Source organism: Protopterus annectens, chromosome 5.part0, assembly GCF_019279795.1.
Source record: "Protopterus annectens isolate FY-2018-M chromosome 5.part0, PAN1.0, whole genome shotgun sequence".
NCBI classification, from domain to species: Eukaryota; Metazoa; Chordata; order Ceratodontiformes; family Protopteridae; genus Protopterus; species Protopterus annectens.
The window spans coordinates 1,633,422,269-1,633,434,762 of record NC_056735.1 but is presented as its reverse complement, the minus strand read 5'-3'; positions in this window follow the sequence as shown (position 1 = coordinate 1,633,434,762).

Below are 12,494 nucleotides of genomic sequence, written 5' to 3'. Positions count from 1 at the left end.
CTTGTTTAATATTGGGAATATGTTGTCCATGATTATAAGAAGATTTACTTTTGAGATTTCAAGGGTTTTGGTAGAGTCTATTTCGTGATACAATTAAGTCAAGTCTAATGTAATTCTGCTTGTATCTCATTCTCTTTGGCTCTGGGAAGCCTTTAGTTTGTATTTCATTGTGCAGTAGTTGCAGTAGTTTAGGTGCTCTAAATGAGATGGTACCCAAGATGGTACTGTGACCTTGGAGTTAGTATACTTAAAAGCAGGGGAGCAGAAAACACAACCTTCTGCAGCAGTTCTAATACTATTGGAATTGTTAGTTCATTTTTACTGTTATTTTTAGATTTTAAAATATACACAGTATTTTCAACTTTGCATATAGCAGCAAAGTGACAACCTTTGGTTGCAGTCATCTCAAATGTACCCTAAACAGTACTCCTATATTTTTAGTTGTGCTTTAATTACAGACAATAATAATTTGTATTAATGTAAGAAATAAACGTGTCAAATGACATCCAGTGTAAAAAGCTTCCTTTCAGGTTGCCATATTATTAAGTTTATTAAGTTTGCAAGGCTGATACTGTGGGATGAGAATAGCCCTCAGAAATATACTGTATTGTAGCACTCTGAATGGTTCATGTATTTCCTTTTGTGTTGTTATAGTGCTGGTAGTGGAATTACATTTATTTTTATTAAAGCTTATCATTTCAGTATGTCATATATGTTATTATGTAACTTACTGTTTTAGTGATCTGTGACTTATTTTCATTGTATTGTATATTAGAGATGTGTGAGGGTAGTAGCCCTACAAAAATACATAATTAAACTGTTGTAAGTTTTTGCTACATTACTTTAAGGGGCAGTGTAGATGCTACATGTATAAGAAGCTTGAGCACTTTCTTTAACAGATGATGATGGGATTGTCCAAGTTGTAAGACAAGTCATGTAGCTTATCTGACTTGGATAAGCCATGTCATGTCATGTGATTGCTTCATTTTTGTTATCCAGATATGTTCCTGCTTAACTGCCATAATGCCTTGAAAGAACTTAAAGTATAATATGTCCATGTCTCTGCAAGAATGCCCAAAGTAGATGTAGGCTAAAATTCTTTTAAAAGAAAATTTTCAACATTTGTGCTCCAGTCAAAAATGTTCAAATTTTAGAACTATAACCATGCTTGTACTGATGTTATAGGGACAATTCCATGCTATCTCGGGAGCCCTGCAGACATTTGCAAATAGTTTGTAATGTTTAGTGCTAAGCTACAATGAGCAGGAGATGCTGAGTGGGAGCCTTATCCACATAAAATGTGGATGTGTCTTCATCAGTGCTGTCTCTATGTTTCTGTGCTCACACATGTGAGCATCTATTGAGCACATTATGAAATAGATGATATAACATAATGCTATGAGCCACCTGAAGGAGATAGCGCAAGCTCAATTAATGTGATCAGAGGGTCTTATTGGTAATGGTAACTTTTTTTCCTGACCTCCCAGTGACGCGTAGTGCTATGTAAACAATTTTCTTCAAGTCCAGTGCTATTTCATCTTACATTTTGTAATCAAATAATTTCGGCAACTACACAGTCACTGAGTTGTAAATTTAAAAAACATGAGTTCTGCTCTTAAACAGTATATAAGAGAAAAAAATAGTTCCAGTTTCCAAGATACCATTCAACACACTGGATGGCTTTTTGTGATTAGCTAGATTAAAATGATAAATTTAAAGGTAATGAGTATATGTTTTTCATACTGCTGTCATACTGTATTCCTCTAAGGGGGAGAAAATTATTTTATCTCAGTAAGTCTAGGACTTATACTATGGCTTAGATGATTTCTTCTACATTGACCAAGTTATTCCACAATTAATGTAAAATTTAAACATATGCAAATCTCTCATTGTTTTTCTTAATTTTAGGTGCTGTTAGATCATTCTTTTGTTATTATTTATTGGTAACCAGCCAGTGTACACAGCTGTTTTATTTTTGAAACTACAAGGACAGTAAAGCTTTTCCATAACTTCACTATACATTTGTAATACATGATTGTTTTATCTACAAGTCAGAAACTTATACAATACAAACTGGAAATGTAAAAAGTCTCTTGTTTTTGGAGATAAATAATGCATGTGTATTCTTTAGTGGAAGAGTATGAGATTATTGATCTTTGGCCTGTTAGTAACAGGTTGAAACCTGATTAATAACTTTGTTTACTAATTTGTCTCCCTTGCTTTTACATCTGTTTTCCCCCCAGGGAACACACACAACAAAGTACCTGTACTCTTTTTTTATTATTATTATTTTACTCACACTGGGAAGGTGTTTAGAGTGGGCAGGATGAATTAATGTAGCCACCACATTTTAGCAGGCTCAAAAAGCACAGCTTTTTGACTGGGTGCTACATTCTTTCTTTTCTCTGAGGCTATAAACATATTACTTTTTTAGAATAAACTTGATAACCAATTTGACTAATTAGCTGTGCTTTTTTAGACAGGAAATATGAGACTCTGTTGGCTGACACCGGGAAGAATGGTGGAAGGAAGACAGAACATGAATCTCACAAAGTATCACTTTCTAAAACGGCTATGTTACCTCACCTATTTTTTTATTGTTCTGCAAACTTTTAACAGATGATATGACACATATGGAGGAAAGAAATATGTAAAAAAAATTATGACATTTTTACTGAAGCTTCTCAAACTTGGCAGTATTTCCTACTACTTCATTTCTAAGTGAATGGATTGTGATATGACAGGGATGACTACGACACTGGAATCATGCCAGAAGCATCCTTACAGTACATTATGTGCAAGATTTAGCTTTCCAAGAAAAGAAGAAGAAGTCAGCATTTCTTCCTCATGTAAGCATTCAGAACAAGAAATACAATTAAAATTATTGATAACTAATTGTTGTACTACTAGCAGGTTTAGATTGTATAGAATGTCACAGGAAGACAGAAATATATATTTTTCTGTTTCTGCCTGCAGTGGTCTTTTAAGCACTTGTTGCCTCTAGAGAATATTGTTACTATTATTCAAACCTAAGTTTCCTCTCACCTGACTATTGGCTACAGTCCTTTGGATTTGCTATTCCATAGAAATAACCACTATTCACATTTCATAAATAGTTTGGATAGGGTATATAGAATATATCAAAACTGCAGAGAAACAAATCTTACACCCATGTTGGTATGCAGACCTGTTTGCACCAAGCACAGACACCTAAGCTCTCTGTACCTCTGCACTGTCCCCATGTATTTATCAACTTTTTGGAAATCACCTGATCAATACCAGCTTAATCCAGTCCAAAGCCTGTTTCACTTTGGTCTACTATTACGAGTTATGAGTTCTTGGCCTTAAGTGTGGACTTAAAATTTGATGTCATGTTAATATGTGGTGGCTACATTGATTCATCCTACCCACCTTAACCACCTCCCACCCAAGGTTTAGTGGTCTTATATACTCTTTGAGAGCTAATCAAGACACAGTTCTGCTACACACAACATCTAGGGAATGGTAACTTCACAAAAATATATATTTTTAATGCTTCCTTATGCTATATATGTATATATATATATATATATATATATATATATATATATATATATATATTATATATATATACACACACACACACACATATGCACACATGCATATACAAAATATTCATATTAGCACTATAGCTGCTTCTCTAGCTCCTGTGACCAATACAATTGATTATTTGTCCTTGTCACCTCAGTAAGTACAATCTATTGTCTTTTAATGTATTAAAATACTACAGCAGCAAATGTAGCATAATGAATAGACAGGCTGAATATAAGAACACATTAGCATTCATATTCTTGCTATTATACAGCTATAAAAAGCTGATAGGACAGCACTTTTGTAATTGTTCTACATCTAAAAGGTTTCTGATGAAAATATTCCATTTGTTATGCTTAACCATGTTATGTTCAGGAGTCTGTAAATAACAGTTGTACACAAAATACCAATACTATTAATTGATAACTGTCAATACATATTAGTCAGTTTATCAAACTCAAAAAGGCTTAAAAGTAGTGCCCTAAATGCCAGAAGTAATTGGAATAAAATCCTTGAATTTCAAACCTTGTTATCGTCCATCAAACCTCACATACTTGCAGAAGTAGGAAAAAAAGGTTCTGGTTTCTATACAGGATGTGTAGTTCAAAATCCATGATAATATAATGTACAGGAAAGATTTTGTAGGACAAAGAGCTGAAAGTGTGCCAGTATTCATCCAGGGTACCTTTAATGCTAAATGAATGGATATAAGGCCCCCTAGCACATATATAAGGATGTATTGTTAGCATTTGTCCAACAAGGAGTACAGAAATGTCTAAAGCTGGGGATGTGTGTATATTACCCCAGACAAAGCAGTGAAACAAGTATCAAGAGCATGTAAGTTGGTATGATGAATATGCATAAGAGGAATTGTGACTAATTGACAACTTTAATATTCCATGGGAGCAGCAAAATAACAATGCAGCTATCAATTGCAAGAACAATATCAACAGCAGTATTCTGTTCAGTGTAGTTAATCTGATCTAGTAAAGCAAGGTATGGTGGGAGTGGTAGTTTATGCAGGAGGCCTCATCAACCAAGTCACTGGGACCATCTCATACTGAGTACTGACCTTCACCTGGAAAATACCACTGGAGCCTTGGTGTAGCATTCTTTTGGTCAACATCAGACTTTACTCATTAATGCCTGTAAACCACCACATGTTCTGGCAACCCTGCACCCCTCTGTTTCACAAAATGCTGCCTCAACACCTGTAGTGTGTCCTCTGTGAAGCAACATATTGAATTCTGTATATCACAGGTCTGCCTTCTCAGCCACCACACATGCTCTTGAAATCCTAGTGGAAACTTAGAAAATGTTGAGGTGGCATTTGTTTGTTGCATGGAGGCCAAACAAACTTTAGAAATTATGGTTGCCCATTGAAAGTCCAAGAACCTTAAATGTGAATTTTGTAATGGCAAGAATTTAAGTGTGAAAATGGAAAAAAATATACTAAGAATGAGACTGGAGTATGATGGAGTATTCACCTCAAGGTGCTGCCATCTTGGAATAGTACAGATAAGTAGCAGGGGTGTGGGGAACATAGGCCCCCATACTGGAGTTGCAGAAGAGTAAAATATAAAACAGGTTTTAGAATTCATTGTTTTTCAACACAACCATGCTTTCTTTAGTTTAGTGTCCCAGAGACTGGCCCCTCCTATGGAGGAGGCTTCCCATCCATATGAAACAGAGTTCTAGATTACGTAGTATAAGCACAATCTAGACAAGAGGATGGGGAATAAGATATTTACACTGGGCCTGGCACACATATCCCCTATGGACAGAGGTAGCTTATAAATGGCTGGCCCTCAATGTCCTACTCGGATGCAGGATGTCATTATTCTTTCAGGAAAACTTGGTTATGCTTAGAAAGGTCCCCTGGGTCATTAGCCTAGTAACAGTCTATGCATCTATGAATCTATGTAGTTTTGTTAAACCTATTCTAAGTTTGAAATTATGGTATTATAGAGTGTTTCCCTATTCCAGTGTGCAGCCATGTAGAAATTAATATATATATATATATATATATATATATATATATATATATATATATATGGGTCTAGGACACATGCTCGACTAGCATATGTCCAAATCACAAAACATTGAATACACATACATGAAAGCACTTAACATCGAAAGGCGCTTCCGTGTACGTGTAGTTCAAAAAAAAAATCTACGTTTCTACAGGGGGCTTTGCCCCCTGCACCCCCCCTACTTTATTATTCTCACTCCGAGATCACACTAGAGTGGGGAAAAGGGAATTTTCCCTTACCCACACTATAGTCTGATCTATGAAACAGGCACACATACACGGAAGCGCTTGTCGATGTTTAGCGCTTTTGTATATGTGTGTTTGATGTTTTGTGATTCAGACATATGCTAGTCGAGCATGTGTCCGGATCCCATATATAGATATATATATATATATATATATATATATATATATATATATATATATATATATGGGTCTAGGACACATGCTCGACTAGCATATGTCCAAATCACAAAACATTGAATACACATACATGAAAGCACTTAACATCGAAAGGCGCTTCCGTGTACGTGTAGTTCAAAAAAAAAATCTACGTTTCTGCAGGGGGCTTTGCCCCCTGCACCCCCCTACTTTATTATTCTCACTCCGAGATCGCACTACAGTGGGGAAAAGGGAATTTTCCCTTACCCACACTATAGTCCGATCTACGAAACAGGCACACATACACGGAAGCGCTTGTTGATGTTTAGCGCTTTTGTATATGTGTGTTTGATGTTTTGTGATTCGGACATATGCTAGTCGAGCATGTGTCCGGATCCCATATATATATATATACATATATATATATACATATATATATATATATATATATATATATATATATATATATATATATATATACATGGGTCTACTTCATTTCACTGAAAGCTCATTTCACTGAAAACTCACTTGACTGAAACTCATTTAGTTGAAAGTTATATATGAATTTTCCCCACTGTAGCACAATCCTGGAGTTAGTATATAAAGTAAGGGGGGTGGAGGGCACAGCCCCCCACACTGGGGGGTGTGGGGGCATAGCCCCCCACATAGTTTGGTTATATATTGTCTTCTGGAAAGAGTTATTCATTGGACTTGTAAGTATCCATATCTGTGGTTTTAAACATTTACACCCCCCCCCGATGTTGGGGACTGTGCCCCCACACCCCCCTTACTTTATATACTAGCTCCAGGATCATACTACAATGGGGAAGATGCCATATATAACTTTCAACTAAATGAGTTTCAGTCAAATGAATTTTCAGTGAAATGAGCTTTCAGTGAAATGAAGTAGACCCGTATATATACATATATATATATATATATATATATATATATATATATATATATATATATATATATATATATATATATATATATATATATATATATATATATATATATATATATATATATATGTATATATATATATATAGAGAGAGAGAGAGAGAGAGAGAGCAGGATAGCAATCCAGAACAATTGTAAGATGCAAAAAGGAGTTTAAGAATTAATTGTTTTTTACTTTAATTTTTGATGTATTGGGATATGCATTATCAGGTCCCGCACTTCTAGTAGGGAGCCTGAAATTATGATACCAGTTGTTGCATCTCCTTCTGCTGTCCACCTCTGTCAGTATTGATAACAGTGACCTTCTTGCAAGTCTCCTCCCTTCCCTGTAGCACAAACTTAAGTAAGTCTTCAACAGGCTAGCCTGCTTTTACTGATGGGCACAATGGTAGAAGTCACTGTTCTATATCTTTACATGAACTTCACTAGCTTGAATTTAACCTTCACGTAGCTTTTTTCAGCTAAAATTTACTCATAAAATTCTTTACCCTGTTATTGCTATTATTTAGCACAACTAATTAACAAAGGAATGCCGTCAAGCTCCAAGGAAGTAATCACTCCATTATACTTAACATTGTTTAGTCCATTTATCAAGTACAATGCCCCCTTCAGGATATAGCTCACTAACTATATCAAACAATTAGAAAGACCCATAAAGGTTCTTAACTGAATAAATCACATGCATAAAGTCCCTGAGCTACCAAGAGAGGCTAAAATCACTTTAATGTGTCTTAATAGTCTTTTGATAGGAGATCTCTGTCTCCATTACCATGCCATTAGAGATGTGGTTGCCTTGAACTTCCTGTATCTCTATAAGATCCAATGGATGTATCACTACTATAACCAGGACCTAAATCTTAACCAAAAGATAAATAAAATGTGATGGAAGAACAGATTTATAGTCCAGCTCCTCCACAACCTCTAGAATAAACTTCCCTACATGTTATGCAGTTCTTTTAAACATAACCTACATGATGGAAAGGGTTTTCACAAACTACTCTAGGTTTGACTGGTATGGCCTTCGTGGAGAAAGGAGGTGCTATCTGAGGGAGAGTACTGGCAAGGTATAATGCTCTTAAGATGCAGTAGCCTTGAAGTATCTATGGATCTATAAATCTATGAAAGTGTCATGTCATTAATTTGTTGTTTAATGCCATGGGGCTTTAACAGAACATACAGCTAGTAGCTCATTTTTCTGTCATGATGTAAGTATATACAGAACAAAATATCCATTGAAAGTGCCAGATCTGGTAGTATCAGAGGATTATGCCCTTGTTATGGTCCACATGAACCAAGATTGATTAGTAGTTTGGGTGCTTGACAGAACTGACAGAGTGGGATAGGCATGTCCATCATGGGAGGGATGGAGGGGGTCTAGATCCATCCAATGCCAAAATCCTTCAGAGGAGCACTAGCATTGCAAGAGAGAGTCACAAGAAAGAGTGTTCAGCCACCAAGCTGGTTCAGTGGTAGATCTAATCATAGGTGTATGGGTACTGTGCACCCACATTGGGGGAGGAGGTCATTGTGGTTATCCCACTAATGTGGGTCATCCATACTCCCACCATGTTAGAGGATAGGCATAAAATAAAAAAAGATATGGCCTCATTAATCAGATGCCAGCAAGGGCACAAACCACTGCTGAGCCTACCTGTATGGTGGCCTCCACTGGCCAGTTCTTCCCTCACTGGGGATACTTAAGATGGAGAAATGGATCGGCATAGCTGGTAGAAGAAGGCTTTGTGGCTGGCCTGCACTGTAGCAAAAACACAGAGAGAAAAAAAACAGCCATTTAAAGTGTACTTTTCCATGCCCTACTCCATACAAAATGCTCTAGGTAGCCGTTGTTTGCAAGCCTCCTTGTTTTCTGAGACCATGATGTGGATAGATCATGTGCATTGTATTTACAATGCAAGTTTCTGGTATCTACAGATGACATTTTAGTGCCTTCTTCAGCAACATACTTTTATGCTGAACATCATGAAATATACTTTTCCCTTACAGGATACTACCAGCTGCCACCATGCCTTTTGCAGTGGGTATTTTTTTCTTTTTATTTACTATTTTGGTTAACTCCTACTCAAGCGGTAGAAACACAGAGCCATCCCATCTTCACAATGAAGTACTTTTAAGTATCAGTGTTCACTGCCTATCCTTCTCATAACTCCTACTGCAGTCCAAACTGGCATCTCACAGTGTTTTGCTTCTATAATTGGAAGTAATCCTGCTGAAATTTCCTCTATGTTCAAGAACTCATTTGACCATTGGAGTAGGGGTTAATATGGATGTTTAATAATTTGATGTCTGAATTAAATTTCAGATCATTCACAATACCAACCATACTAGGAAATGTGAAAAATTATTAGGATATGCAGCAAACACAGCCAAATTATTTCCATAGCTAACAGTTGCTAAAATCAATATACATGGTGTGCGTGTGTGTGTGTGTGTGTGTGTGTGTGTGTGTGTGTGTGTGTGTGTGTGTGTGTGTGTGTGTGTGTGTGTGTGTGAGTGTGTAAACTTGAAAGCAAAAATGTTTCAATCAGCATTAAAATGATGTTCACTATAGGCAAAACTTATTGCCTCTCCCTTGTAAATCTTGGGGAAAATAACACTTTGACATGAAGGATCGTTGCTGTATTAATTTCACTTGCCAGCTGTTTCAAACATTTTTATTTCATTGACCTCACATCATTAAGCACTTTTGCTGCAGTTCATTTCTGATGCAAGTCAACAACTGTCATTGACAAATGTATGTTATTTTTAAGCAGTTGCAGTACAAACTGACGTAATTGTTGAAAAAGTTGTATTCATTAATATTTGAACACTATCTTGTTCTGGGGACTTCCGGTTAAAATGGGGTTAGGGTGACACACTCCTATATTCAGCTCATTCCTCCTCTCCATATTTTCTTTAAACTGTTTCTGTAAACTAATGGCTGCTTTCTGTAAGAAAATTCACTTCCGATTGCATCTGAATTTCACCAATGAGGAAGAAAAATACAGTTAAGAAGAGAAACGTTGCTATCATTCAGCACTTTGAATTATGTGGTCTGGTCCTGGCTAAAACAGTATTAGACCACCCACAAAGTAACCAGATGGTTGACGAAAGTATGAAATACCTAGTAATTACTTTTTTAATTTCTCCAAGTCTTTTGGGTTTCTAATACCATGATGGGAATGGACCCCATTCCTAAGTCAAAGTACGATTAAAGTTCATGAAATTAGTATTGTTTCACTCTTTGATGTCAGCCAGAAGTGCTCTTCGCAGTACCTGCAATGTGCCCAGTAATGATTCCTTCTGAAGTTCGTACAGAGTTACATGTATTGGTAGCATGTCTAAATATGACTGTAGACTTTTCTTTATAAGACCTGTTGCTCCTACTTCTATTGGAACTGTCTGGGTATCTTCCACATTGCTCTCGTTTCTTCCTGCAAATCCTGATATTTTATGACTTTGTGTCTCTCTGTACTCACGACACTGTAATCACTAGGTGTGGTGATTTCAGTGATCAATGCTACTTTTGTCTTCTTTTCTTGGACCACTATATCTGGTTTTCTAGCATCTGTCTTTTGAACTGTTGGTAATGGATGATCCCATGTGATATAGACCTTCATTTTCTATGATGTTTTGTGGCTTATGTTTCCAGTGTTTTTCAGTCAATTCAATACCATAATGTCTGCACAATTCCCAGTGCAACAGTCTCTCCACATTATTATGCCTTTCAAAATATATAGTCCTTCTGCCATTAATATGTCGCAACCAGCAACGAGGTGTGCAACTGTTTCCAATACTGTTTTACAAAACCTACATTTGTCTGTTTCTCCCACATGTTCAATGGACTTTGTAAACCAACGTATACACAGCACACTATCTTGGGCCGTCAATATTAAACTTTCATCTCTTGGTTTGAATTTACCTCTCCTTAACCATTTCTGCATTTGTTCCTGATCAACATGAGGTTCTTCCAGAACTTTTCTATACTTGCAACTATATTTATGCATCTTCCACATTTCTTGCCTTCTCATCTGATCCTTTACCTTATACTCTTTCTTTTGCTTTTTTGGCACATTCAGTTGCTGCCTGATTTTTATCTACTTCTGGTTTGACTTCCATTTCTGCTTGACGCCAATATGCTTCTGCTAGAGAGAAGTCATCTTAGATTTATTCTCCTCATGTTTCAAAACTTGCACTACATTTGGGTCTTGCGAGGTCAGCAGATATGTGTGGAGTCCCATGACTGCAAATCTATGCATATAATCAATTGCAAGGAGGCCCATCCCTCCTTCAAAATGGGGAATATATAATCTTGGTATGCACTGATTTTTGTAAATTATTTGGTGAGCATGAAACATCCTTCTTGTTTTCCTATCTAATCTATCCAACACATTTTGGGGCCAGTCAATCACTCCAAAACTATAAGTCAGGACAGGAAGAGCAAATTGGTTTATAGTTTGGATTTTATTCCTAGATGTCAGTGCTGTTTGCAGGATTAATTTAAGTTTTCTTAAGGATTCCTTACTAAGTTTTATTTGCATTTCTTCATGTTTTATTGTTGATCCTTCATCAATTCCCAAATATTTATACACTCCTTCTTGCTCAAGTTCTTTTATATCACATTCACTGATGTTTTCCTGGTGTTGTAGTTTTCCTGATTTAAAGGTTGCTTTTACACATTTATCAAGACCAAATGACATTTTTTTATCATCTGAAAAAGTTTTGACAACTTGCAGCTGTTTCAGTTCCTCGTCTGATGAGCTATGCAGTTTTAAATACTCGACAAAGAGAAGATGGAAAGTCTTTACACTTTGTTTTCTAGGAGCCAGATTATAGCCATGGCCTAATCTGTTAAGTAGACAGCTTAATGGGTTAAGGGCAAGGCAGAACAGCAGCAGTGACAAAGAGTCACCCTGGAATATCCCCCTTTGAATTTATATCCCTGGGATAATAATTTGTTCTGTATCATGGCTTAATTGCAAAGTGGTCTGTCACTGTTTCATGGTCACTGTAATGTAGTGGACTAGTGTAGGGTGTATCTTATACATTTTTAAGCACTCTTTTATCCATGGATGTGGGATACTATCAAATGCTTTTTTTGTAGTCAATCCATGCCATACATAGATTCTTCCCCTTTTCACAGTTCTCCACTATGACTTTATTTAACAACAAATGATCCTTTGTGCCATTTGACTTTCTTTTATTGTCCTTTTGTTCTACTGCCATAATTGCATTTTCATCTAAATGACTATAAACTCTGTCGCCATCAATTCCCGTGTATAGTTTATACATCGTCAGAAGGCAAGTTATTGGTCTATAATTTTTAGGGTAGCTTGCAGGCTCACTCTTAAGTAGGAGCATTGTTTTTCCTGTTGTTAACCAGGTTGGTGCCTGTTTGGGTTGTGCATATAAATACTTCTTACTCATGGCTAAATCTTCATGCAGAGATGTTAATATTTTCAGCCAAAAGTTAGGTACTGCATCTGGGCCTGGGGTTTTCCAATTAGAGTCTTTTCTTAACTTTGTTTCAATCTCTGTGGCTGTTATGTCA